This window comes from Triticum dicoccoides, chromosome 1B (genome assembly GCF_002162155.2).
Source record: "Triticum dicoccoides isolate Atlit2015 ecotype Zavitan chromosome 1B, WEW_v2.0, whole genome shotgun sequence".
Taxonomy (NCBI): Eukaryota; Viridiplantae; Streptophyta; class Magnoliopsida; order Poales; family Poaceae; genus Triticum; species Triticum dicoccoides.
This window is the reverse complement of record NC_041381.1, coordinates 245,250,216-245,276,061: the sequence shown is the minus strand read 5'-3', so window position 1 is coordinate 245,276,061 and position 25,846 is coordinate 245,250,216. Positions and strand designations below refer to the sequence as shown.

The window sequence follows — 25,846 nt, the reverse complement described above, 5'->3', positions numbered from 1 at the left end:
GGTGGTGGACGTGGAGAGCATGGGTGCGAGTGCCATAGTAGAAAATCAGGCGCCACTGTTTGGAACAGCGGGTCGTTCCTGATTCCCTGAGCTACCGGATGTGTATGTTTTATAGAACAAAACTTTGCTGTTGGTAAAAAGTTTGGACACAACAATTCCTCCACTCATTTAGAAGGCTGGCATTTACATTTCATAATGAAATACAAGCAAATAAACCAGGGAAATTAAGCATGTGCATTTTAGCAAGTTCTAACAACAAATAATATTAAGAAACAAAGAGGGTCACATGGATTAAAAGTTGCAAATATACTTTAACACAGAGTGGTACAATCTTGGATTATGTGACAGCCTGGTTTTTGCCCTCTTTTCTTTGCTTGATTTTTAGTTGGTTTGAATTTGAAATTTAGAGTTTTGAATATTTTCATATGGACTAAAGCACTTCGGTACCCCTTGGCTTTCACCCAAGTGTCCCATTTCCCTCTCTAACCATCATTCCCTCTCTGGTTCACCTCAAAATAATATATGGAATATTTTTCTTAAATGAAAAATATTCATTTCCCTCTCTTAAACCATAGCTAGCTCAGTGTGCTCCAAAGCAACCCCAATTTTTCTTGCCCACAAAAAACTGAGAAAATTCACAAATATTCTTTGAACCCTAGGGCACCTTCGTGAGAAAAAATATTTCATCACTTTTTGGAATATTTTTGCTACAGAAAATATTTTCTATTCTGGACAGAAATGGTGGTTTCTACAACAACTACCATTTTACTTGTTCCTTTATGGCTGATTTTTCTTGTGCATCATCACCTTAGTAGATGATTGCTAGCCTCCAAAGTCCAACTCCCAACTCCTAGTAATTTGACCATAGTAAGCTCTCAAAGTTACTGATCAGAAACTTACCAGGAAGATGGAATCTATTCTACTGCGTCCGGCTCTAAACCAAAGTGTGGTAATCTTCAAAACTACCACGAACAACAAGCCAGACATGAAGTTTGGGCTTAGGTTGGCCTGAGGTCAGAGTTCACGCGGTGACCGCGTTCGTCCAGGCATGCAGGCATACAGCCGACACGCTCCGCCCGAGCCTCTGTTTCGCGCGTGCTCACTTCCCCGCCTACCTAGCCTTGCTAAACTTTGCCACAATCTTCGTCCAAGCTCTCTTAACTCCCTCCTAGCGCTCGCTGACCCCGGAGCTCACCGCAGCGAGCATGGGCGCGGTCCAGCCAACATAACAGTGCGGTGCGCACTGTGCTCGTCGTCACCCCAGTGCCCCTGTGCTCGTCCCCGTTCGCCCACAGTCCCCGCGTGAGCTGCGTCGCCTTCTCCCCCTCTCACTGACGCCATTCGTCGCCAGGCGCCGTGTCCAGGTGTCCACTGGCGGAGCCAGAACCCCCCTCGACGCTCGGCTATAAATGGAGCCTTACCCAGCCTCCTCGAGCATCATCCACGCCTCCCACACACTCCACAATCTCGTAGATATCCGCAGCCTGGTCGGGCAGGCCGCGGGCCGCCGTCCCCGAGCTCGATCTCGCCGGTGATCCCCTCGGGTCCTCTCCGTAGCTCCAGCCCCTCCCAGGCATGGGAAACCCTTCCATGGCCTCCACCACTCTCTTGTGGTGCTGTTCCGCCTGGATGGAGCCCCTGGAGTCGCCTCTGTTCGCTGTCGTCTTCGTCTCCGGCGACCTCTGCTCTCTGCCTCTGCTAGAGAGGTTCATTCTGACGCCGTCCAACCACCCCTATCTCCTCTACAGGTACGGGCTGGTGCGCCTCCGTCTCCTCTCTCGATCCCTCCCTCTTGTTTTGTCCAAGAAGCCCTCGTCGCCGGCGTGTGCTCCGGCAAAGCCGCGCCGTCCTCTGTTTATTTCCCCCTCTCCCCCTCACCTGACTAGCGGGGCCCGCTATTCAGCCACTCAGTACGCGCGGGACGCGGAATGAGTGGTGGCGCCCCGAGGCTTTACGCCTTCGACGTCACCCCCCCAGTCTGTTTTTATTTAAATTCAAATTTCATATTTTCCAGAGAGCTTCAAACAGCCAAAACTCGTTAACCATAAGTCCAAATGAATTGATTCATTTTGCATTGTGTTCTTTGTAAAGAAATCTAGTGGCTCACCAAAGATGGGATTTTTCCTTGCTTTGTAGATTTTCTGGTGAATTTCAGAAGGGTTCTTGATGTTTTCTTTTTGTGTTTTTAAATATTTCAGAGGGTGAGGCTTGTCTTGAGGATCACCAGGAGGCTTGTGAACCTCATCTGCACTAAGGCAAGTCACAACAACATTTTCATGGTGCCATTACAATATTTGTGATTTTCCTACTTGAATGAATGATTTAATCCATGCATTTAAATCACTATTATGTTATTTATATTCTGTTAGATGCTTGTTTAAGTTAATATGCTTGACTTACAGAAAGTTTAAAGCTAACTAAGTTGGTAAAGAAACTAGTATTAATTTTTGTTATGAAAGAGTAATATAGTTATGGATATAAATAATTATGTGGAGTTATTTTTCATGCATGAGAAAAATGATAAATTTGCTAGAAAGATTCTGTTAAAGTAAGGTTTAATCATAACCAGAGAAGTGCCATGAGTTGTTGATGCTTAGTGTGGATATAGTTGACTCAGTCATGTCCGTTGATATGTGATGCATATGATAGTGTTGCATTTCATGGCATACTTTGAACTGGTTATTTTCATTTTAAGTTGAACCTGATAATAACTCAACTTGAATATATCGTTGACCGGGTCATGGTGCCACTAAAACAAGTTTTTCCCAGTGCAACCACATTTTACTTTATGGGAATGCCTTTATTCAGTCCGTTGTCATGCCTCTGGTCGGTTCCTTCAACGAGGGTTATGGACGTTCGGTACCCTGGCCTGATAAGCTGACATAACCTTGTGTGCCCATTGTTGAGATTTTGGTACCATGTCCCCGTGTGGGACAGTTTATGTTTTGGCCACGACGGTGGTTGTTGTGTGTTTGGTAGACATAGGGCCACCCAGGACAAGCCCAGCGGGGAGTGAGTCGGAGTGGCCGGGAGTGTCATGGCAATGGAGGTGTTTCGTTGGAATGCCGTTGGTCCACCCGAATGGGAGTGCGAGGCCATGGGTTCCGTGGTGTGGGTACAGTGCGCTACCTCTGCAGAGTGTATTAATCTATCGATAGCAGAGTCCATGGTTACGGACATGCTCGAAAGTAGGTCACGCCATGGGTCAACGTTTCATAAATCTTGCACACTAAGTTCTAAACTTTACACTATTGATGATGGCGGAAAGGTCATGTTGTTGTTTGAGACCAAGTGTTGGTTGTGGTTGTGATCGCCGAAAAGATCACGAGATATCTCTAGTTAAGACCTTGAGGTTGGTACGTTTGTGATCCAAGAGCGATCACCGTTGGTAAGCCAGTACGAGAGATTTTTCTCTTAGGAGCATAATCACAGCATGTTGGCTATCTTGTTGCATTATTAATAATTGGTTAATTATCATGATATTGTTTCTCATTATGTTTATGTTTGTTATGAGCTTGCATGTACATTCAATGTACTGACCTGGCGTGTCATGCCAGATTTCAGGAAAGTCTCGTGGGAAAGGAGTGTTGTCCGAGTCTAGATCATGTCCACATCGGTGTCCCTGTGCTATGGAGTTCTGATACGATGTTGTTCCGCTGCCGCATAGTTGTTATGATCGAGACCCCTTTATGTTCACTAAATAATGTACGTATTGTTCAGCCGCACTGTGTGCGCTGCTTGGCCTCGCTACCTGTTGTAATATAAATTTTGATCCGCTAGCATCAATAAAGCGGTCGTTTTCTATACCAAGATGTTGCGTGTTGCCAGAAGACATGGTCTCTGGGCTGGCAATGCATGGTAAACCGGTTGCTCTGAGTCGGGGTGCCACAGATTACTTCTATAGACAAATCACATAATGAGTACTGCAATAAATAGGTCCTAATTATTTTGTTAAAAATATGTATGCATTGGTATTTACTCCCTCCGTTCCTAAATATAAGTCTTTTTAGGGATTTGAATATGGACTACATACGGTAAATACATATTTACCGTATGTAGTCCATATTCAAATCCCTAAAAAGACTTATATTTAGGAACATCGGGAGTATATATTAATCACAAAGCAGAAAGCAGTGCCCATTGCAAGATAAACTAATAAAATGGCATTCTCAGCAAATATTAGAGTAGCAAGAGTAAAGGAGAAATGACTCGAGGTATACAGACCATGTTAAGAGAGCTCCTTGAACTGTGGCTAAAATCAAATTTCTTGCCTGAAGGCCCACGTGTAACAGCTATAGGAAGAATACTCTCAGGGGGAACAATATGGTTGCATGAGAAGAATTTTATATCACTAGGCAATAAGCCTCGAAACAGGCGCAACCTTGTTTCTTCAATAGGCTGGAGGGTTCCACCAGCCAGAATAACACCATGTGCGTCATCTGTAACCGGCAAGAGGAAATATCTATAAATACTTATGTGAAATAGGACAACTCTTATCTCCAAGCAACATATGGAGCAAGGTACATCACCTCAGATAATGTTTTCTCTGCACAAAGTATCACGGATTTAATATATGCATCTTCAGGTTGCCCACCAAGCTTGTGCCGTGCAACTATGATTCTTCCATCGTCATTGCAGTACAGTAGAGAGCGTAAAAGGTCAGTCAAAGCCTGAAAGCTTGTTATACTGCTTCCTTCACCATGTTGTTGTCCATGATTCAAATTACCCACACTATTTTCGGTGATAAATAATTTGTTGGTGTATCCACTAACCTGCATATCATTAGTCAATGGATATAGATTCTAGGCACAACAAGGCTGAGTGGAAATGTAGTGGAAGAAATATTTCACCTTGTGGACTATATTGCTTTCCTTCAGATTGACAAAGTTTTACTATGTTTATGTTATCAATATCAAGGGAGAATAAGAACTTATTTATAGTCATAGAGGTCATAGCGGAGGAACAATCTTCATTACTTATCAAACATCATAGGAATGATCGTGTTAGAACTGTCAAGGTCTGGATGTAACGTCGATTTCCAGCTCCCAGACCATTCTGAAATCTATTGAGACATGCCTCTAGGTGGGAAAGGGCTGCCCTCAACTAACAAAAATGAGAATCAGAAAATTATGTTAGTTTCGACAATTGGATGCAAACAGTCTCAGTTCATTTGTTAATTATGTTTTGCTTGGTAAAGGAAATTTTAAAAATGGACCAATAAATATCATTTTTAGTATCATGTTGTCTGCCACAACAACACAACTGAGTCAAGTCAAGCTCTCTACCAGAAAACTCTCTTTGCTTAGGTCTCCTTATATACAGTAAACATACATACAACACATGTTCGGATCTTGGATAACACTATTGAATGTGCAAAGCAAACGAGATTATCAAGCTAGAGGATCATTATACAGTCAGACTAATTATGTATAGTGTGTGAATGAGATGTGTCACAGTGCAGTTTCCAACAGATGTTAGGAATCTAGAACTCAGAACAAAAACATACTCACCTGAGAAGATTCGACCTTTGAGTTGTACATGATAGTAAGGGAGTCTGCTAATTTGTGAGCCTCATCTATGATGACAACACTGTTCTTCAGATTAAGGCCAAGTAACTCTCTAGCAGACTTCAGCAACAAAGACTGATAAAAAAGTACTACAAGTTCAGCTGAGCGGACCATGTCACGAGCACCCTAGGGACATGTTCCGATCTTCCTTCCAAGTTGTGCCAAATCCTCAATGTCCAATGCACCATTGTCGGACACTTCACTCCTGAACTGTTTCTGCAGACTTCTGTTTCCTAACATTGGGCACCGACAAGAAGCTTTTGTTTGGCGCCCCTTCTTGTTATCACCCTCGACCTGAATATTTGCAGCCATAAAAACTTACTTGCAGTTAATAGTAAAGTTATAAATTGGCAGCATACTAATGGTATTTAACAACCCAGCACATACAAATATGACAAGTGATAACCATATGTTTTCCTTTGCAATCACACTGAATGCAAGTAAGGGTAAAAATAACTCAATGCATATCTAGTTCCACTACCAATTTAGTCCGGGGTAAATCCCCTTTTCAAAAAATATATATCTAGTTCTACTTCCACTGAGAACTGACAAAACTAATGTTCAGCTCGAAATCTTGTAAGAAATTATAGTCAGGAAACAATATTAGTACCTCATGAGCATGATAGGCCCTAAACGTGCAAGAAACAACCAAATTTGGGTGCAGAAGTCAATCAAAGATAATGTATCTAACAGAGCAGCTGAGCATTGCAAATTAATTTGACGTAATTGACACATGCCTTAATTTTTCTCCTCTTCTTGTTCTTTAGCAGTTCCAAGCACCTCTTGTTGATCCGGTTTGCACTCCCGAGCTTCTGAACATCTGCAAGCAAACACACCACAGATGAACTAAGCACAATCCCAGCCCCAAAAATAGAAGAACAAAGATAACCACATAATCCACTCACCCATGTTAATACACAAGCTCTTTCTGGACCCCAAGCACACTGTCCTGAGCTTCCCTGAGAAATTCGTCCTTTTGAGCTCCCGGACAAACCGTGAGAGCTGCGAATGCGTACGGCTAGTGAAATACACCTTGGGAGTCACCTCCTCTTCTTCCTCTTTGTCCCCAGCATCCTAGCTCTCACTACTTCTACTACTAGCACCACATCAATGTGCCCGCTTCCCGGCCTGCCGTCCTGTGCCATCCCCGTCATCGCTCTCGTACTCGTCAAGCAAAAATTCCTCCTCGCCGTCATTCTCCCAAATTCCCTCAGATTTCTCCGAACCCCCCACTTTTTTCATTCCATGCCTCCTGTATGGGTGAGTCTCCGACTTCTTCCTGACGTCCTTCTTAGGGGGCAGCGGCTGCAGTGTGAAATCCCGCATCCAGTCGGGCTCTTCTTCTTCTTCGCCGCCGACAGTGGCGGGGACGGAGCCATTGGCCCGTTCGGGGTGGCCCCGTGAGGCGGCGTCGCGGTGGTCAAGGAGCCACTGGAGTGCACTGTAGATGATGCTGAGGGTCTTTCCGGTGCCTGCGGCAACACAAGGGGAGCTGAATGATTAGGGTCTTACCGGTGGCTTGTGAGGGGGGTGGGGCTTTCAAGGAGGGTGAGGGCGCTGGGCTCGAAGAAGAGGGCGCTGTAAAGGAAGGACATGAACTCCGTCTGCATCGGGTACGGCGCGAAAGGGACTGCCGAGAAGTCTTGGCGTGGCGGTGACGGCATTTTGTCGAGCGTGCGCTGGTGCGGTGGGTTTGGGGTTTCCCGCGCACGCTGCCCTTGGGAATTTCTCCCGGAACGGAGCCAATCGATGGACTTTGGGTCTGTTTGATTTGTATCCTGGACATCCCCTCTCCCCTGCAGATCCGGGCAGGCCGGTATTTGCTTGAAATAAAAAAAAAGTGCAAAATTAATGAAAATACTAACGCCCACACATGTAGCGTCTTGCACATCGCCCACACGCCTTCATCATCACTCATTTTGCGACGTATGAACAAATGACATCAGCAGGAATCTTTTTGTTTTCGACTTCAAAATGTTTTATCTCCTAATTAAAAAATCGAATTAAAAATCCATTTTCACCAGTAAATCCGTCTCGACGAGAGCTTCAAAACTAGACCCCCATGTTGTTATGTTTTGACGAAATTTTTTTTGCCCAAAAGTTGCCATGATGTTTACTATAGTTGCCATAGTGCTTAAACTAAAGTTGCCATGTGGACATTTTAGTTTGTAGAGCATGGCAATTTACGTTTTTTGATGATGAGAATTCCAGTACTTTGACCATGAAAATTACTTTTTCTTTGAACCATGGCAATTTTAAGTGCAAGTATCATGGCAATTTTAGTTTATGGTTCATGGCAAGTCTAGTTTCTGAATTCCCCGTTTTATAATATGTTAAAATTTATTTTTAAATGTAGAAGAAAATAGCTAAAACGTATCATGGCAACTTCAGTGTAAACATCATGGCAATTTATATGCAATAGACATGACAACTTTTAACCCAAAAAAATCATCAAAATATATTGATATGACATCTAGTTTCAAAGATCTCGTCGCGAGGGATTTAATGGTGAAAATGGATCTTCAATCGGATTTTTCATTTAAGAGATCAAACATTTTAAAATCTGAAAATACAAAAAGATTCCTGCATGCCTGCATGCGTTGACGTGGCGCAGTCTGTGTGTTATATGGCGTGTGTGTGTTAGCGTTGTTCCAAAATTAATACTAAATAGGTGGCTGTAGATTTGGCCCAGTACCACGTTGATGTCAAAATTGTCATTTTTGTATATCAAGCAACTTTTGAATTTTGATTTAAAATTTTGCGACAACAAACATTAATGTTGTGTGAGCGTGATCAATTTTTTTCACGTTTTGAAACATTTTAAAATGTGCTAGGAGGTCCGGTAAACCGGTAGCACCACAAACAGCAGTGCACTGGTAGCACCACAAGCACCGGTGCACCAGATAATTCCCATTTGTTGGGGCCGTCTAGAGAAGAAATATTTGTTGCGGCTTAGCTACAGGAGAAACTTCGACAACAAGAGATATGGACGGAACAAAGATCTAGAGTCCAAGTTATTCGAGCAAGCGATCGGAATACAAATGTTTTCCACACCCGCGCATCGCAAAGGAAGAGCATTAATAGGATCACCTCTTTACAGAAGGTTGATTGCTGGTGTGTGTTGATCATGAAGTTAAGGAGAAGATCCATAGTTCGTATCAGAATATGTACATTTCGCAAGGTTACAATGACATGTCTGAACTTTCTATCAGAATATGTGCATTTCACAAGGTTACGATGACAATGCTATGAAAGAGATCAGTTTTCCCTTCACTCGCGCGCGCTGCCTCCCGTAGGGCGGCTTGGGCGAACCCTAGCCACCACCGCCCCCGACCCATCTTCATCGCCCATCCCTCACTGCCACAGGAGGAAGCTGGCGAGCAAAGCTCATCCAACGTGCAGTGATGGCGGGATCGCCTCATCTCTTCTCTCTTGGGTGGCCTTCGGTTGATGCACACCGACAACCCTGGGCGCCATGTGTGTCAGCGGAGCCAGGAATCTATGGCAGCGGCCCCATGGGCTATCGGTGGTTTCTATGCTGCCATGGTTGTGGGGGGAGGCAGCGTGGTGGGCAGTCGTGGCCCCTGCCGAGATCCATTCTACTGTGGCGGTTGCGGTTTGGGCCTCGCTGGCGGCCATGGGCATGGGGGCTACACGTCCAGAGTTGCTCTTTTCTTCGGCGTGGTGAGGGAGGTCGTGGTGTGGTGGCCTACGAGGAGACCATGGGGTGGTTGTGTGGTGGTCTGTGGGGAGGCCATGGTGTGCTGGTCTGGGTTAGGCCCGAAGTTGTGGTTGGTAGTGTCAAGGTCGGATCTTTTTGGCTGTCGGCATGTGTGGTAGTGGGATCTTGGTAGGATCTGGCCTGCGGTGGCTCCCAGATCCCAGGCCGACGGCACTAGGCAGCAGTCCATCTGGTCGGTCAGGTGCGGACACCCACCTGTGCCGTCATTGGTGGAGGAGAGGTTGTCTTTGTCCGGTGTTGCCTATCTTCGTCGACGATGGGTGTGGCTTTCCTTCCTATAGTGGTGGACTTAGCCGACGACTTGCCCTCTTGCGTTCGCTCTGGTGGTCTGGACTTTGGCCATGGACCGGGGTGAAATCTCCACATGGCTGGCCAAGGCTTGCAGCAACAACGCCTACTGGTGTCGTGTCTCTTTGGGGGCACTACTTTGGTCTTGGTCGCGTCTCTTCTTGAGCGCCAGGGGAAACCCTTGTTCTCATTCACCAGAACAGGCACGCGTCACGATGCTATGTCCTTCATGAAGGCGTTTCCTTGGCTTCTCAAAAAGTCCTCAAAGTTAGAGTTTGTGGTGTCTTGGTTGTTGGGTTGGGTTTCCCCTCAAGGCATGGATCTCAAGGGCGCTATGTATGCCATCTCCAACACTCACGATGCATCTTCTTCCTCTAGTTTGTCTAGGTCCTGTCCTGCCACTCACTTGCCAACTTATCTATGCGATATGTGTGGGGAGGTACGTTGACCCAGTTAGCCCTATGTTGGTTGCCGTGGCTTGGTTGTATTGTGCATAGGTAGAGATGCGGCTTGGTTGCTTGGTGCCCCGTCTCCTATCCTTCTTGGACGTAGATTGGAGAAGGCGAGTCCCCTGCTTTCATTTGTAGTAGGCGTGGTTCTAATCCCAGGGATTACTCTGGAGTTGCTGCCTTGATGGCACCGTAACTGCCTTTTGGCATTGTACTGGTCGCTTGGCCCTTATTCTGTGAAATGATGATACACCTTTCCATGGTGTATTATAGAAGGAAAAAAACTAATACTATGATGAAACTTTAGGAAAAGATTATACCGCCGAGGATGTGAAGATTGCTCTCTTCCAAATGGCCCCACCGAAGGCGCTAGGTATTTATAGTTTCACGGCTGGTTTCTTCCAACGGCATTGGAATGTCCTTTGCAAAGATATCTCGACGGCCATTTTGGATTTTTAAATGGTGTTTAACTATCAATGGGTTAAAATGACACTTCAATTACTCTTATATGCAAGGTAAGTAACCCGTAGAGGATTTCTTAGTACCGCCTTATTTTCCTCTGTCCAATTCTATATAAAACTATTGCCAAGGCGAACACTAACTATTTGTGGAGTTTGAGGACGAGATAATAGGGCTTGAGCAAAGTGCTTTCGTGCCAGGACATTTGATCACTAATAACGTCTTGGTAGCATATGAAAGTATTCATCCAATGAAGAAGCGGAGGAAGTGCCAAAATGCTTCTTGTGTTGTTAAGCTGGACACGCTGAAAGCATGTGACAGAGTTAAATGACATTACTTAGAGGCCACGATGTCTAAATTTGGGTTTTGTGATAGATTTGTGAGGTCAATTATGAAGTTTGTTTCATCAATGAGATTTTCAGTTAAGGTGAATGTCACACTTCTCCCTTTCTTCCAACCACATATAGGACTTCGCTAGGGTGATCCTACGTCCCCCTTCTTATTCCTCATATGTGCGGAAGGTTTTACTTCTGCAATAAACAACTTTAGTGACTCTCAAATTGACTGTAGTATACGTGTGAGTGTTTGATCTCCATGGGTCAATCATCTTTTGTTTGAAAATCATTGTCTGATTTTCCTTTGTGCTAAAGTGCAAAATGTGTCCATGCTAAATGAAAATTTTAGGATAAATGCAAAGCACGACAAGAAGTAAACAAAGAGAAGAGCTCTATTTATTTCAGCCCTAATGCTCCTCTAACTGTTCATGAAGCACTGAAACATGAACTTGGTATTTTATGGAAGCTTTCACTGAATGTTAGTTCGGCCTATCGATGATAGTGGGGCAGATAAAAAGTGGCTCCTTTGACAATATCAGTGAGGGAAGCTGTGAAAGTATGCATGAGTGGAAGGAACATTTTCTGGCATGTGCAGGAAGGGAAGTTCTACTCAAATCAGTTGTTCAGGCCACCCCGACCTATAGCATGAGCTACTGCCGATTGACTAAAAAAGCTTGTAAAAAGCTAACATCATCCATGGAAAGGTTCTTGTGGAGTAGTTCAATTAATAGACAATCTTTGCACTGGTTCTCTTGGCAAAAACTAGCAACGTCTAAGGTACAATGCAGGATAGGGTTTAGGGAGTTGTAGAAATTTAGTCTTGCTCTTTTGTGAAGACATGCATGGAGACCCATAACCCACCCCAACTCTATCTACGTTCATGTCTTGAAATGAGAATACTTCACTGGCAATGATTTTATTCAAGCCCATGCACCCTCCTCGGCATTGGCCACATGGACAGCCATCATAGAAGGACAATCAGTGCTTTAGTTGAGACTAATAAAAAGAATCAGCAGTGAGGCTTCAGTACGCATCTGGAATGATAGACGGATCCCTACCACTTTGACTCATAGGCCCATGCGACGACAAGGTAATGATCCCATCACTACTGCAGGATGCTCTTAACGCAATAGTACAATGAGAGACCCTTAGACGAAACTGCTTGTGATGCATTAATCACAAACGGTGATGTAATAAAATCGTCGAAAATTATATGAAACATTTGCAATGGCGGAGACATCAAACACGATCCATATTTTAGTTGTGTGTGCGATGCATGGCATACGGTTGATCCATACGAACTGTTTGCGATGATCCAGAACAACATAAATGGGTTGCCAGAATAAGGTGTGCGCGATATACGACATACAATTTACTCTGACGAACCGTTTGTGATGATAGAGTTGAACACAAATGGTTAGACATAACAAGATGTGTGTCATACCTGGTAAATAGGTCGGTAATCAAAATTGTGTGCGATCAGTATAGACAGCGCATACAATTTTTTAGTGAATTGTGTGCTCGACAGGGCACACAATTCAACAAACCAACATGTGGGCGATAATATAAAAGATTTTGTCGAATACGTATTATTAACCGTCGGCAATAAGATTGGCAGGGGAAACAGAGATAATGAATCAATATGAGGGAACAGAAACAGAGATATATACAGTCTGCTTAATTTAGTCCTTGTTGTTGTTGTTGTTGTTGCTGTTGTTGTTGTTGTTGTTGTTGTTGTTGTTGTTGTTGTTGTTGTTGTTGTTGTTGTTGTTGTTGTTGTTGTTGTTGTTGTTGTTGTATTGCCCCGCGACATTGTCTTGGCGAGGACGCTTCTTGCTGCTGACCGTTGGCTTTTCATCGCCGCCGCAGTTATCATCGTTGTTGCTATCGTCGTCCTCCTCCTCCTCGTTCAACCATTCATCCTCCTCATCATCGTCGTCCTCTTCTTTGTCCTCCGATGGATCTTCATCCATTTGGTTGTCATCTGATGACTTCGGAGGCGACATCTATTCCATGATCCGGATAAAATCAAGGTCTGGGCTCGACGCCGGACTCATGGAAAACGAGCGGGATGATTCCGATGTTGACCTATCATCGGGCGCCGCACAGCTAGTGGAACTATCATCCACGATGTCGCTCGACATGGCTGTGATACGTATAGAAACCGCGAAAAAGCAAGATTGCAGAGAGTGTGCAAGTGTGTAGCGCGGCTGGCTGGGGATGATGAAGATGGTGGACACTTAAGCGGGGTATGCAGAGAAGAGGAATGCCAATTGAAGTGGGGGATTGATGTATTATCTAATCGTTGATATAATCAACCGTAATTATTTGTACCAAGTCGCTCCATATTCCCGGGATTGCGCAGTTGTCCTTGTGATAATTACGCACATGCGTTGGAGCGTCCAAATATGAAACAAGCATTTTCATACTACTCCCTCTGTATCAGTGACCTAGGTGGGGGAGAAAATGAGAGAACTTGATGATTATTTGGTAATCAATGCCATTGCATGCAGAGAATTGACCATTTCATGTTATGCTAAGTAGTCTGAAGTCATTGAATGCATACAAGCCCCACGACTACTATTAGCTGATTTATTTTCCCAAGACTAAAAAAGAGAATGAGTTTAGGGTTTATTTGGTTTTCGTAATGCGACTTATGCACCGGTACGAACAGCAGTTGGCAAGCAATACGCTGAGCTCTTCTTATTGATGAAGCTAGTAATAATCAAACTACAAAGGAATAGAAAGAAGACAAAGGAAAATATATGCACGAATCTTCACGTAACATCAATGGCACATGACATAGATGTGCTATTGGTCCAGTATCTGCCTACCTTATGTTTTGAGAATTGTTGACAGAAACATGAATGCACTAATATGTTTGCTAGTGCACACAGAGAGAAAAGTCCATACACAACCGAAGAGTATGTTGTCTCCGATGCTAAGTTCGAGGAACTTCATCGAAGCATATCTGCATTGTAGAGAAGAATGAGCTATATAAGTTTAAGTGATAGAATCGTGAAGATTTATGAAGATATCCACACCTCGGAAGTTTTCTGCTATAGCAAAGCTTTCTATTTCGATACTGCCGTCTGAAGAAAATAACTACAAAGATTGAAGTCGAAGACTAAGTAAAGACGTAGTATTCATTGAGTTTTTCTTCTTTGAGTCTTTTGAGTCATAGGACCTCCGTACTATTAAGAGGGGTATAGGTTCTCGATGCCTAGATCTACTCTGAAGCTTTGCTACAACATATGAAAGATGCGAGAGAAATCTCTTTGAGATCCTAGTAAATACTTGCCAACAAGAGACTGTGATCTTCTTCGCTGTGAGAGTTTTTCCTCGGACCGAAGAGTTAGCATTTCTTGCTCCACAAGAAATGTTACTGTTATGCTCAAATCCGACCATTGGAATTGTGTTATTCGGCCATTGGCTGAGGCCGATCGCCAATTTTGTCATTTCCCATCTGGGAAGGCTGTGGCTATAAATATCCACCCCTCTCCAACGTTATCTGTTGGCTGCTCCATTTGAGATTTATGAGAAGATTGATTTGAGCAACCCCTCTCTAAGTGATTTGAGTTTAAGATCCACCGAGAGAAAACCAAGAGCCTAATCTTAGACAGTGGTTTAGCATCACAACAGTTCTGAGTGAGAGTTCTTGTACCTGTTACTCTTGAAAGCTGCACACCCTCTAGATGGATAGGTTTCTTTGAGTGTTGAAGAGTTGTTGTCTTCACCGAGCCTGATCTTCAGCAACCAAGAGTTATTGTGGTCTGCGAAGGTTGACTAAATGTTTGGAGATCGCCGACAAGGATATACCATGAGTGAAATCAACCTGAGTCTGATCAGCTCTGTGTTGAAGGAGAATCGGGTGAAGAGAGTTTATCTTACGTGTTAAGTCACAACCCCTCCAACCAGACGTAGCCCTTTGGCAGAAGGGTGAACTGGTCTACCAAATCTCCTATCGCCATCGAGCACCACTGGTTATATCTTTTCTACTGCAGTTCATTTAGTAGTTTTCATTCATGCTGAGTGCCATTAGATTCTTGATCTTTGTTCTGTTCTGTGTCATTCATCCTCTGTTGTAATATCAATTCCTTTCATTTTCCTCATCTTCTTTCCTTCGTCATTACTCTGTATCCTTGTTATATTATGTAACCGAGTTATTGTATTTCCTTCAATATTCATTATATTTTGTTTTATTCTGTTACACATGTTTGCTTGTTGCATATCTCTCATCGTTGTTAAACCCATTATCCATCAAGCTCGCTCTATTGTAAATGCTTTTCTGGATGAATATGCCTCTGAAGAAGAACTCTGATTCAGTGCATTTCTCTCAATACTCTATTCCGCTGCGGTTTTCTGGAATAATTTTTGAAGCTTTCGAAAGAAAATTTGAATCTCCCATTCTCCTCTAGTCGATATACTCTTGGTCCTTTGGTATCAGAGCGGGTACTCCCTGTCTTTGTTTATTAAAGGTCTAACGCCTTGGAGTTTTGAGTATGTCACTTCCAAGTAGATCCTCGCACTCTAAAAGGTTTCCCATCTTCGATGGAAATGACTATCTGTACTGGAAGGAACGAATAAGAATCAGAATTCAGGCCATCAACTATGATCTGTGGTAGATTGTGGAGGAAGGCTACACCATTTAGCAACAAAAAATCTGTCCTCCGATGATAAGAAAAATATGCAGTTGGATGCTCAAGCGAATGATATCATATGTGGTAGTCTATCAAAAGACATTTTTCTTTAGTTTCACAGGCTTAACACTGCAAAGCAAATGTGGGATGCTCTTAACAGTGCTCATGTAGATCCTGTTGCCCGATCAGATCCTCACACCAAAATGCTTAGGGCTATGTTCACTAGATTTAGAAGCCTGCACAAGGAAAGCGTTACGGAACTCACTGATCGATTGACAAGCATTTTTGAAAGCTACATTCGCTAGGAGTAACTGATATCACTGATAGGGATGTAGTCAACAAGCTTCTGAACGCTCTTGACAAATCCTTTGATCTTATTATGTCTGAAATCAAACAAAGACCTGACTATGAAGAGCTTCACTATGTTGAGGTCATGACGTTGCTGTCAATCCATGAAGAAAAGATGGAGCTTCAAAATGCAAATGAATAATCTTCTTCGGAAAGTGATGGAGAAATTCTCTCACACTATGGCAGTTCTGAAGAAGATTTCTTTCCGATGTCCTTGGTCGCGAATTAATTCATCCTCAATTTTTTTCATCTGTTTTGGCGCTTGCCCTTCCTCAGATCCTTCGGCATCCAGTTGAGTTATCGAGAACTTCACAGGAAATGGCTGACACATTCCCACGATCTCTTCATCATGATCTTGTCTGTTGAATGTGGACCGTCCTGTTTTTTCTGTCCGTAGATTTTTGGGGTGGGCAGTTTGTCCTTCAGGCTATATAAACCCCCTCTATGAGTCTCTTCTTCCTTAACTCTTCCTTGTTTGTCATCCAATCCTACCTTCGCTCTTCGCCCGAGCCCGAGCTCAAAACAACGTCAACGCCAAGCATCGTCGTGCAACTCCGGCGAAGCTCCGTCACCGTTGACCGCACCAGAGCGGTAACTCCTCCTTTCCGCACTACGATAGTTGATCTGTCTTGCCAAGTTAGGGAATTCATATCCGGTTCTTGCTCTATTCAACTCCTTTTCTAGAGCAGTTCCTCCCGACGTGATTTATTCCATGTTATTTCCGTGCTGTAAATCTTCTAGGCTCTGTTAGTTTTGACTGGTACGGTTTGTAGTTGTTCCTCGTACCTGTCCCTTGGATCTAGGGTTCATTGTGTTTCTCTTTGAAAGATAGAGGAACGGTTTTTCGTCTTTAGGCATACTGTAATTTACTCGATGATATCTTACCAGTGCATGACTTGAATCCATTGGTTCTTCCTGTAAAAGCATCTGTTTTGAGTTAAAATTTCCTGTGTGCATGCATGCGACCTCGTCTATGCTTTCTTTCGCACTTGTGTTTTTCCTCGGGAGTGGTCATGGCAAATAGTTCAGATGAGCATTCTGGTTCAAAGGAAGAAATCCCTCAGCAGCCAAGGGCGACTGACAAAGCCAAAGTGGTCGAAAGAAAATCAGCCAAGCCACCAAGAGCGCCGAAGAAGAAGGCTGAATCAGAATCTTCGGCTCACAATCAGCCAGAAGATGATCTAATTATAGATTCCAAGACCATGTTCTCAGATTGAAATCCCAAGAAGGGTGGCCGAGGAAGAGAAAGAAATACAATAGCTGAAATGTCTTATAAGGAAACACATAGTAGCCCACCAGGTGTGGAAACAACTCAAGATAGGAACAACATATTGCAAAAGATTTTCCGACACTGGGCGAAGAAATGGTTCAACTATGAGAACGTTCGACTGAAATACTAGATTTTGCTTGCATTTACTCCACCTTGGAATGATTGCATTGCATAAGGATGGCTAGGGCAAGAAGATGAAAAAGTAAGGACAACACCACCTCCCAATGTTCATGTCGATTCTTTGAAAACAATAGCAGATTTTTCCGAGGAAGTTGCAAAGAGGGAAAAGGCAACGACTAAGCATGAGGCTAGACTTGCAAAGGAGAACCATGTTAAACAAAGGAATGATGAGCTGACTCAAGAGGATGTGATTGAGAAAAAAAAAGGGCGTCTGCCCAAAAAGAGAAGAAGAAGAGGAAGTAAGTTTCTCCTCGAGCTCCGAAGAAGAAGTTTTTTGCGAGTAAGTCCAGAAAGGTTGCATCTGCCTCATGTGATGAGGAATCCTCTTATGATAATGCTGGTGAAGAAATTCCCATGTACGATCAACGAGCGTAGCTCGATAAGCCATATCACACTCCATCACCTGCCAAGAAGTCACCGCCTATGAGATCTTCATCAAGACTTGCACCTGATACCTCATATAAACCTTCGGCTTCTGCTGCCCCAGCTACCAAGAGAAAGCTAGTCACTGGTGAAAAAGTCATTGTTTCCGCCAAGAAGGCGAAGAAAATCATTCCTGCTTCAATAGAGGAATATGATTTTGAGATGATATTCAACATCATTGAAGTTGCCTCCTATGATGCAAATCCAGCTAAGTTGGGTAATTTGGGTCTGCCAGAAGATGTTACCAAGATGGTAGCAAAGCACTTCACTGATCTGAAGGAAATCACCAAAGAACTCAATCAGGCCATCGATAATAAAAAGCTTCTGGAGAAGATCAGAAGGGAAGCTAACTCTGAAATGGAAAACAAAGATGTGAACAAGGCTATTCTTGAAACCACCAAAGCCCTCACTACCATGAGAAATAACAAGATTAGGTAGCACTCCATGATGAAGATGGATGTCTCTCAACTTCGTGATCCATGAATTGAACAAATTTAGCATCAAGAAAATCTTGCTTGATGCAGAGAGAAAGAAGAAAAATGTTAGAGAGCTAGGCTAGAGCGAATAAGCCAAAAGAAGTCAAGAACAGTCATGTCCAAAGTGCTTCAGTTGATGCTCCCATTGACACAAGTGCACCGCTACAGCAGATTCCACCAACCTCTTGTCCCGAGGAAGTAACCGAGCAATAAGTTGAGGCTATGGTAGTTCATACCTCAGTCGAACAAGAAGCCGATGTTGTGGATATCTATCTGTTCAATTCTGATGAAGTTAAGACTGTGCCCAAGCAAAATGCTCCCGAAGAAAGTGATATGGAAAAGCAAGTCCCTTCGCCTGCGAAGAAGAATCAAGTTGGACCCTCTGGACCCACTAAGGAGGGAGGAAAGGTTGAGGGGGAGCAATCTGCTGCCCAAAGTACTACCCCTACAGTCTCCTCATCTGGTGCTCCTGCCCAGATGGAGGTTGACCGTGCTCCCGGTTCTTTGGCTTCACAACCAGAACAGGAAGAAAAGAAGTTTGAAGAGCCCATGGTTCATGAAGAGAAAGATGAAGAAGCTACGCCACAAGTTACCAGGTCATGCCACCAATTCTATTGCAGCAGGCTGAAGAAGTTTTTGTTCCACCACCAATTGCAGAGTCACCAAAAGAAAAGGCCCTTGTGCGTGAGTCTAAGATTGCCGCTGAAGGAGTTCAGCGAAGCAAAAATGATTATCAGTCCAATGATCCTGTGCCATCTCCTTCAGAGAAAGTCATCGCACCTGATGCCCTATGTCACAGCCCTAGAATTTGATTGCAAATAGTTGCACAAGCATCCATGCATCATGTCTAAATTTCTTTGAAAGTTGAAATGGGGATTGTTGAAACCGTAGCACCTAATGAATTCAACTAGGTTCAACTAAAAATATTTTCAATAAACCCAAAATGCTCCTTAGAAAAGTTCATGATTTTTGTTAAAGGTGAAAACCTCTGCCAAAAATGATGCACATATTTCTAGGCCATTCTAGATTTTTGAATTAAATCTTAGTGTATTTGACTTTGGGCATTTAAATACTATAAATAATTTAAATGTTCCAATAATGTTGGAACTATTTTTGGGCCACTGAAATAATTCAGCAAGTGTCCACGAATATTTTCAGGATTTTAGGAAATGCCTTGGTATTTTTCCTAAGCTCAAAACAGAGGAAAATAATTAGAAAACAAAAACAAATTAGAAAACAGAAGAGAGGGAGAGCTTACCTGGCCTCACCTGAGCAGCCCACCTGCCTGTGCGGCCCAGCACCGCAGCTGGCCAGCCCAGCCGACTGGCCCAGCCCACCACCGCAACCCCCCTGTCGTCTTCCTTCCCGCGCCAGTAGGCAGGGAGTGTGGTCCCCTTGCGCGCGCCAGCTCCTGCTTCCACCGCGACGCCCCGACTCTTCTGAGAACACCACAGAGACACCTCGAAGCCACTGTGCCCTCTCCCTCACTCGTTGCTCTCTCTCCCCCTCCTCTGTTCTTCCGCGTGCAACCGCCGAATACACCCGTCGCCGCCGCTCGCTGTTGCCACGGCCACCGGCCCCCCCTCGCCATCCAACGTGCTCGAGAGATCCGCCACGCCATCCCCGTCAACTCCACCGAGCTACATGAGCTGGGAACCACCACAACGCCCTCGACGTCATCATCTTGTACCTCGGGCCACCGAGATAGCCGGCGCCGATTCACGCCAACCGGGTCGTCCCCAGCCCCGCCGTCTGCACCCTTCACCTCGCCGTGAGCCCTGGTCCCTTTCCCCCTTCTTCCCTCGTCGTCCGTGTGTCGTAGCGCAGTACCCCGCGAGCTCCCGCGCCGCCGTCCGCCATGGCCGGCAGGCCCGTGCTCCTGAGCTCTTCCGCTCACAGCCGAGCATAGCAACGCACTCAGCGCGTCTCTAGGAGCTCAAAACACCCAACCGCTGCTCCTAACGTGCTCTGTGGTGTCGACTCGGTAGATGCCCGAACTCTAGCCACCGCCAGGAGCTCGTTCCTGATGAACTCCGGCGCCCCCGCGGCCACCCACCTACCTCTCTGGATGCATAAGAGCGCGGGCTACCTCCTGGTGGCTCCCGCGCGTCCAACCGCTGTCTGTAGCTAAAGTCCGGCGAGTTGCCGCCGCAGTTTTGGTCGTCGCCGGCGAAACTCCGGTGACGGTCGACGTGGACACCATTAGGCCTAACCCAGCCAGCTAAACATCCTAGCAGCCACTGACAGTGGGCCCTAGCCCTGGTCAAATCCCAGTCAACGTTGGGTTTGACCGAGATTAGTCCATGTGTGACTGACGTGTGGACCCCACACGTCAGATTTGACCTGGACTAGCCCGTCGACTTGCTGACATCACTAATATGTCATGCTGACGTAGTAAATATTTTCTGGGAATTAAAATAAATCAGAAATGATTTATAAATTTCAGAAAATATCCAAAACTTCTAAAAATCATATAAAATCAACCGTAACTCCAAATGAAACAAATTATATATTAAAATTGATCAGAAAAATCCAATCTTTCCATCTGTACTGGTTTCATGCATGTTAGATCAACCTAACACTGCTGTTTAGATGAAACAAGTTAATGCACCTTTATGACTTCATAAAATGGGTTGCATTTGAATCTTTGGTTCAAATGGACTCATTTCAATCTGTTCTACCTTGCATTATCCCAAAACACATTCATATTGCCATGTCATAGCATGCATCATATTGTTGCATATCATCATGTGTTGATTGTATTCGATGTATCTTTCGCGGTAGGTTCTGCCTTCGAGGATACCCATGATTATCCGACTGAAGCACAGTATCCTACTACCACTCCATCAGGCAAGCAAAACCCCCTTGTTCATTTTGATACAATCACACTCTCTCGCTCCTGCTCTCTTTTACTGCATTAGGACAACAACAATTCAACTGTTACATGCTGAGGTAGTTGAACCCCTTTCCTCTACATGACCTGTCATTGCCACAGTAAATAGAAGAAACCCACTAGCATGAGTAGGAGTTGTTTGAGCCCTGATGTGCCTACTCATTTATGCTTGTTTGTCATGCCTGCTATTCCTTAGAGTTGTGTCAGGTTTGATTCATCGGGGATGAATTGGAATGTGGTGAACATGTCCTACTGTTGAGAGCTAAGTGTGTGAACACGATTTGGTAAAGGTAGGGGTGAGAGGCCATGTAGGAGTACATGGTGGGTTGTCTCATTGCAACCGTCCTCAGGAACTGAGTTCTGTGTTTGTGATCCATGAACAGTTACTACCACACATTGGGCTTCGGGCGCTCCAAGCTCTCTCGACTTATTAATCAACTCGATCTCTGTCCAGGAGTTGCAACTAGTTTCTGGTGTTTGTAGGTAGTGTTAGTAGTCTACCAAGTGGCACCCGGTACATGTGGGCTTGGGACAGACTAGGCACAGTGGCCCGGTGTACCAAGTGGCACCCGGATGGTGGGCTTGGGAACCCTGCACACATTGTTTGGGGCCGTGAGCGACACCCCCGCCGGATCTCCTTGCGGATGGAACCCAAATAGGCGATAAACCTGGATGAGAGACTTGTGTGGTTAGTCAGGTCGTGGCCGACTCCCTCACTAGGCTTCCGCTTGAAGGTTGCCGAGATACACGATGTGTACATGGTGGTAAGTGGTGAGAGTGTGTGTGAAGAAGTATACCCCTGCAGGGTTAACATCATCTATTCGAATAGCCGTGTCCGCGGTAAAGGACTTCTAGGTTGCCTATATAGTTCATAGACAAGTGAAAGTGGATACTCTAAAATACACAAGATAAGCGTGAGTGCTTTGGATGGCGTTCTCGTAGGGAGATGGGAGCGGATCCATAATGGTGTATTGATATGGTGAATATGTGGACTCGTGTGCGCCACCTCAAAAGAGTTACATGCAGTCGTAGTTCAGGATAGCCACAGAGTCAAAGCTGGCTTGCTGTAGTTAAACCCCACCATCCCCTTTGTTGATAATGATGCATATGTAGTTAGTTCTGATGTAAGTCTTGCTGGGTCCATTTGTACTCACGTTTGCCTATTTTATGTTTTTGCAGAGAGACTTCGGTCTCACTAGCAGTTTCACGTTGACTTTGACGTTTATCTTGTTACCTCAGCTACGATCTTGTGCCCTCGGCAGGATCTGGTAGATAGTCAGGCTTCTCAGCCTTTTTCATTTGTAGATGTCTGTACTCAGACATGTTAAGCTTCCGCTTGTTCTTTGACTTGTATGCTCTAAATGCTAGGTCGAGAGACCCATGTTTGTAATATCTCGCTCCTCGGAGCCTATTGAATAAAATACTTGAGTTGTAGAGTCATGTTGTGATGCCATGTTGTATTTGCACATATCGAGCATATTGTGTGTATGTTATTGAAATGCTTGGTATGTGTGGGATCTGACTATCTAGTTGTTTATCCTTAGTAGCCTCTCTTACCGGGAAATGTCTCCTAGTGGTTCCACTGAGCCATGGTAGCTTGCTACTGCTCCGGAACACTTAGGCTGGCCGGCATGTGTCCTTCTTCATTCCTGTGTCTGTCCCTTCGGGGAAATGTCACGCGATGAATATCGGAGTCCTGTTAGCCCGCTACTGCCCGGTTCACCGGAGTCCTGCTAGCCCAGTGCTACAGCCTGGATTCACTCGCTGATGACCGACATGTTCGATGCTGGGTCATGGATGCCTGTCCCTGTAAGTTTGTGCCACTTTGGGTTTACGACTAGCCTTGTCAGCCCGGGCTCCTTATCATATGGATGCTAGCGACACTATCATATACGTGTGCCAAAAGGCGCAAACGGTCCTGGGCAAAGGTAAGGCGACACCTGTGGGAATACCATGCATGAGGCTGCAAAGTGATATGAGGTGTTACATGCTAGATCGATGTGGCATTGAGTCGGGGTCCTGACAGCTTTGGTATCAGAGCTTGACTGCCTGTAGGATTACCAACCAAACTGGTCGAAGTTGAGTCTAGAAATTCTTTAGTTATATAAGGGAATTGATTGTGGTTGGGAACGTAAGTCTCTTTTTACTCCTTATATCTTATGCCCTTCTGATCTGAGTCATCATATCTTTCCTACGGGGTTAAGGAACTAGACTTTCTCTTCTTTCTATCACGATCACGTGTTACTAATCAGTAGACTCATAAGATTGTTGGATTTAAGCCTCAGTTTAGCTTCTACCTCGTATGTTAGTTGTTGATCTCGAAACCTTGATATTGCGCTTCTGAGTGGTTATGCCACCATTTTTGTAGCATGTCTCAAATTCTTTTGAGCATTTACAACCGTTATGCTGTCCGAGTCATCCCAGGTTTCTAAACAGTCTGATGCATTTGCAAATCTCTTCTTACAGCTCCGAAGTTTCTTTGTGCCAGATCAACCACACTAACTAGTGTGTTGAGGTACTTCATTGCCTCGGCGTTTATGTTGGAGCTATTATTTTGACCCTAGGTGTCTAGAGTATCACCCAGTAAGTTAGCCATGCTTTGTGTTCCCGGTGTGATGATTCTGGCCATCATTCCTGAAAGCATTCCGTGATGCCACTTAGTATGTATGTATTCCACTTCTGGATTTTGAACCCGAGATTCACCCTACCTACCTCATGTTGATAGTGTTGCTAGTTCCTTTAGGTTATTAGTAACTTTGTGATAGTCCTCGAGGTCCTTGGTATATCGTTCTTCCAAATCTCATGAACTGCTTATGGCAGAAGTTCTTCTGAATCAAAAGATCACAACAAGAGTTCTCTCGATGAGTTTCCCTTCTATATTACGATTCTGCCAAACCTACCTCTCTGCATGGATTGTGCGGAAGAAACATGTTGAACTCGTTCGACATTCTAATCCATATGTCCACAACTCAGAAAATCGTATGTTCTTTTGAGTTGTCCCCCCTTAGTCGTCTTCTAACCCTTGTCTATCAATTGATAGTCAAGAGTATGCGTACGTTCGTTCATCGATGCATACTACCCTTGTGGTCCGTCAAGCCATTCTATTCCGGAATGACTAGGAGAAAAAAACCTCAGTACCTCATCCACATCCAGGATTGGGTCAAAGTAGTTGTACCTCATAGATCAAAATGCCAACCCAGCTTTTGTTCTGTTCTACCTTGTAGTATTACCATCTTTATATTGAGAATGCCATGGGAATTGCACACCATCCTCTGAACTCTTGATACAGTGATACTCTCTCCATCATTACTCATTTCTCGGTCCCCATGTTGTTGCAACCGGAACGCCGACAGGTGAACTATGATGTGTGAAATTAATACTCCTAGCAACCTTGTTGCCTGGTAGTTAAAGGACAATAATTTCGTTCTTAGCGTGATGGTTATTAAATCCTCATTCTAAGACTGATTGTGCTACCTAGTCCATTTTTCTGGTGCACTCTTCGGTCAATGAGTTAGGACTGTGTCAATCCCTCGCTCTTTTGATCATATCATCTTGCCCTAAGAAGCAAGATTGTTCTCGAGCTTACTAACATACCGGTGGTTCGTGATTTTCTGAATATCTTCTCTGAAGTATTACCAGGTTGTCACCTGATCGCTATGTTGAGCTCATGATCAAGTTGGTTTCTTGTAAACCATCCGTTCTCCAAGAATCTATGTTGGATACCCCTGAGCTAGTTGGTTAAGCTAAAGAACAACTTGGAGAGTTGGAAGATAAAAGCTTTGCCAAGTTTAGTTCATTCCAAAGGGATATCTTTACGTTTGTGTGCGTTGAAGAAAGATGATATATTCATCGATTGATCCTCGTGGTCAGTTGTTGGATCTATTGTCTTGTCAAAACTTTGATTTGAGCATGGGCTATCCTCAAATCAAATCAGAACCAACGATGCTCGTAATGTTGTCTTACTCCTGGTTTCTCCTAGAGCATACACCCTTACATCTTTTGGTCTGACCAATGCTATCCCCGTGTTCACACAATTGTGGAACTTCAATTATATGGAAATCTAGATGAATTGTTGTTGAGCCCATTAGCAACATTGTTATCTTCTCCATGATTCGTGTTCAACATCCAGCTAGTATTGGAAACTTTATAAGCATTATCTTCATGTCCCGTTCATGAAGCATATGCTTGGATGAAAGGAGCGACTTTCTCTAATTCACGTGCACTTAATGTAAGTTGCCGTCGTGGATCTGAGAAGGATTGTTTTTCTTCCTCTGGAATCGTCCCAAGTTGGTCAGGCACTTGTGCGAAGTACTCTATGGTTTGGCAGGTTGGCCGCCTCCATTCTATATGTGTTCCCTAGCACACCAAGCCACTGATTGATTTGTTCAAGGAGAAGGAGTTTCTTTTTAAGAGCTAACCCGGGCTTAATCAAGGACTCTGTTATCCGCAATGATGGTTCCCACCTGAACTCGGTAGTGTTTTGTTGTAAGACTACTATGTGGTCATGCTTGTCTGGGATAGCGTGTTCACATGTGTGTAGCAGAACCAGCTCATGTTTTGGAGCTTGCTATCATAGCTCATTCCCCGAGAATCTCGCAACGCCATCTCGTAAATTTGTGTTGCAAACTTTCGTTTTACTTTCTAGACTCGATGCGTCTAGATTATTCTGACACCAACCAGATCTGAATCTCAGGCAGATATGATGGTTGGAACGTTTCCCAAGAATTATAATATTGGTCTCTCTGTAAACCGGTAAAGTGGATGTCGTGGCCAACA

At 44.3% G+C, this 25,846-nt stretch overlaps 1 pseudogene; it reads right to left on the bottom strand.

Moving 5' to 3' along the window:
- Nucleotides 1-4,116: 4,116 nt before the first annotated feature.
- On the bottom strand, nt 4,117-7,231 carry LOC119350319 (annotated as a pseudogene).
- Between the last annotated feature and the right edge of the window lie 18,615 nt (nt 7,232-25,846).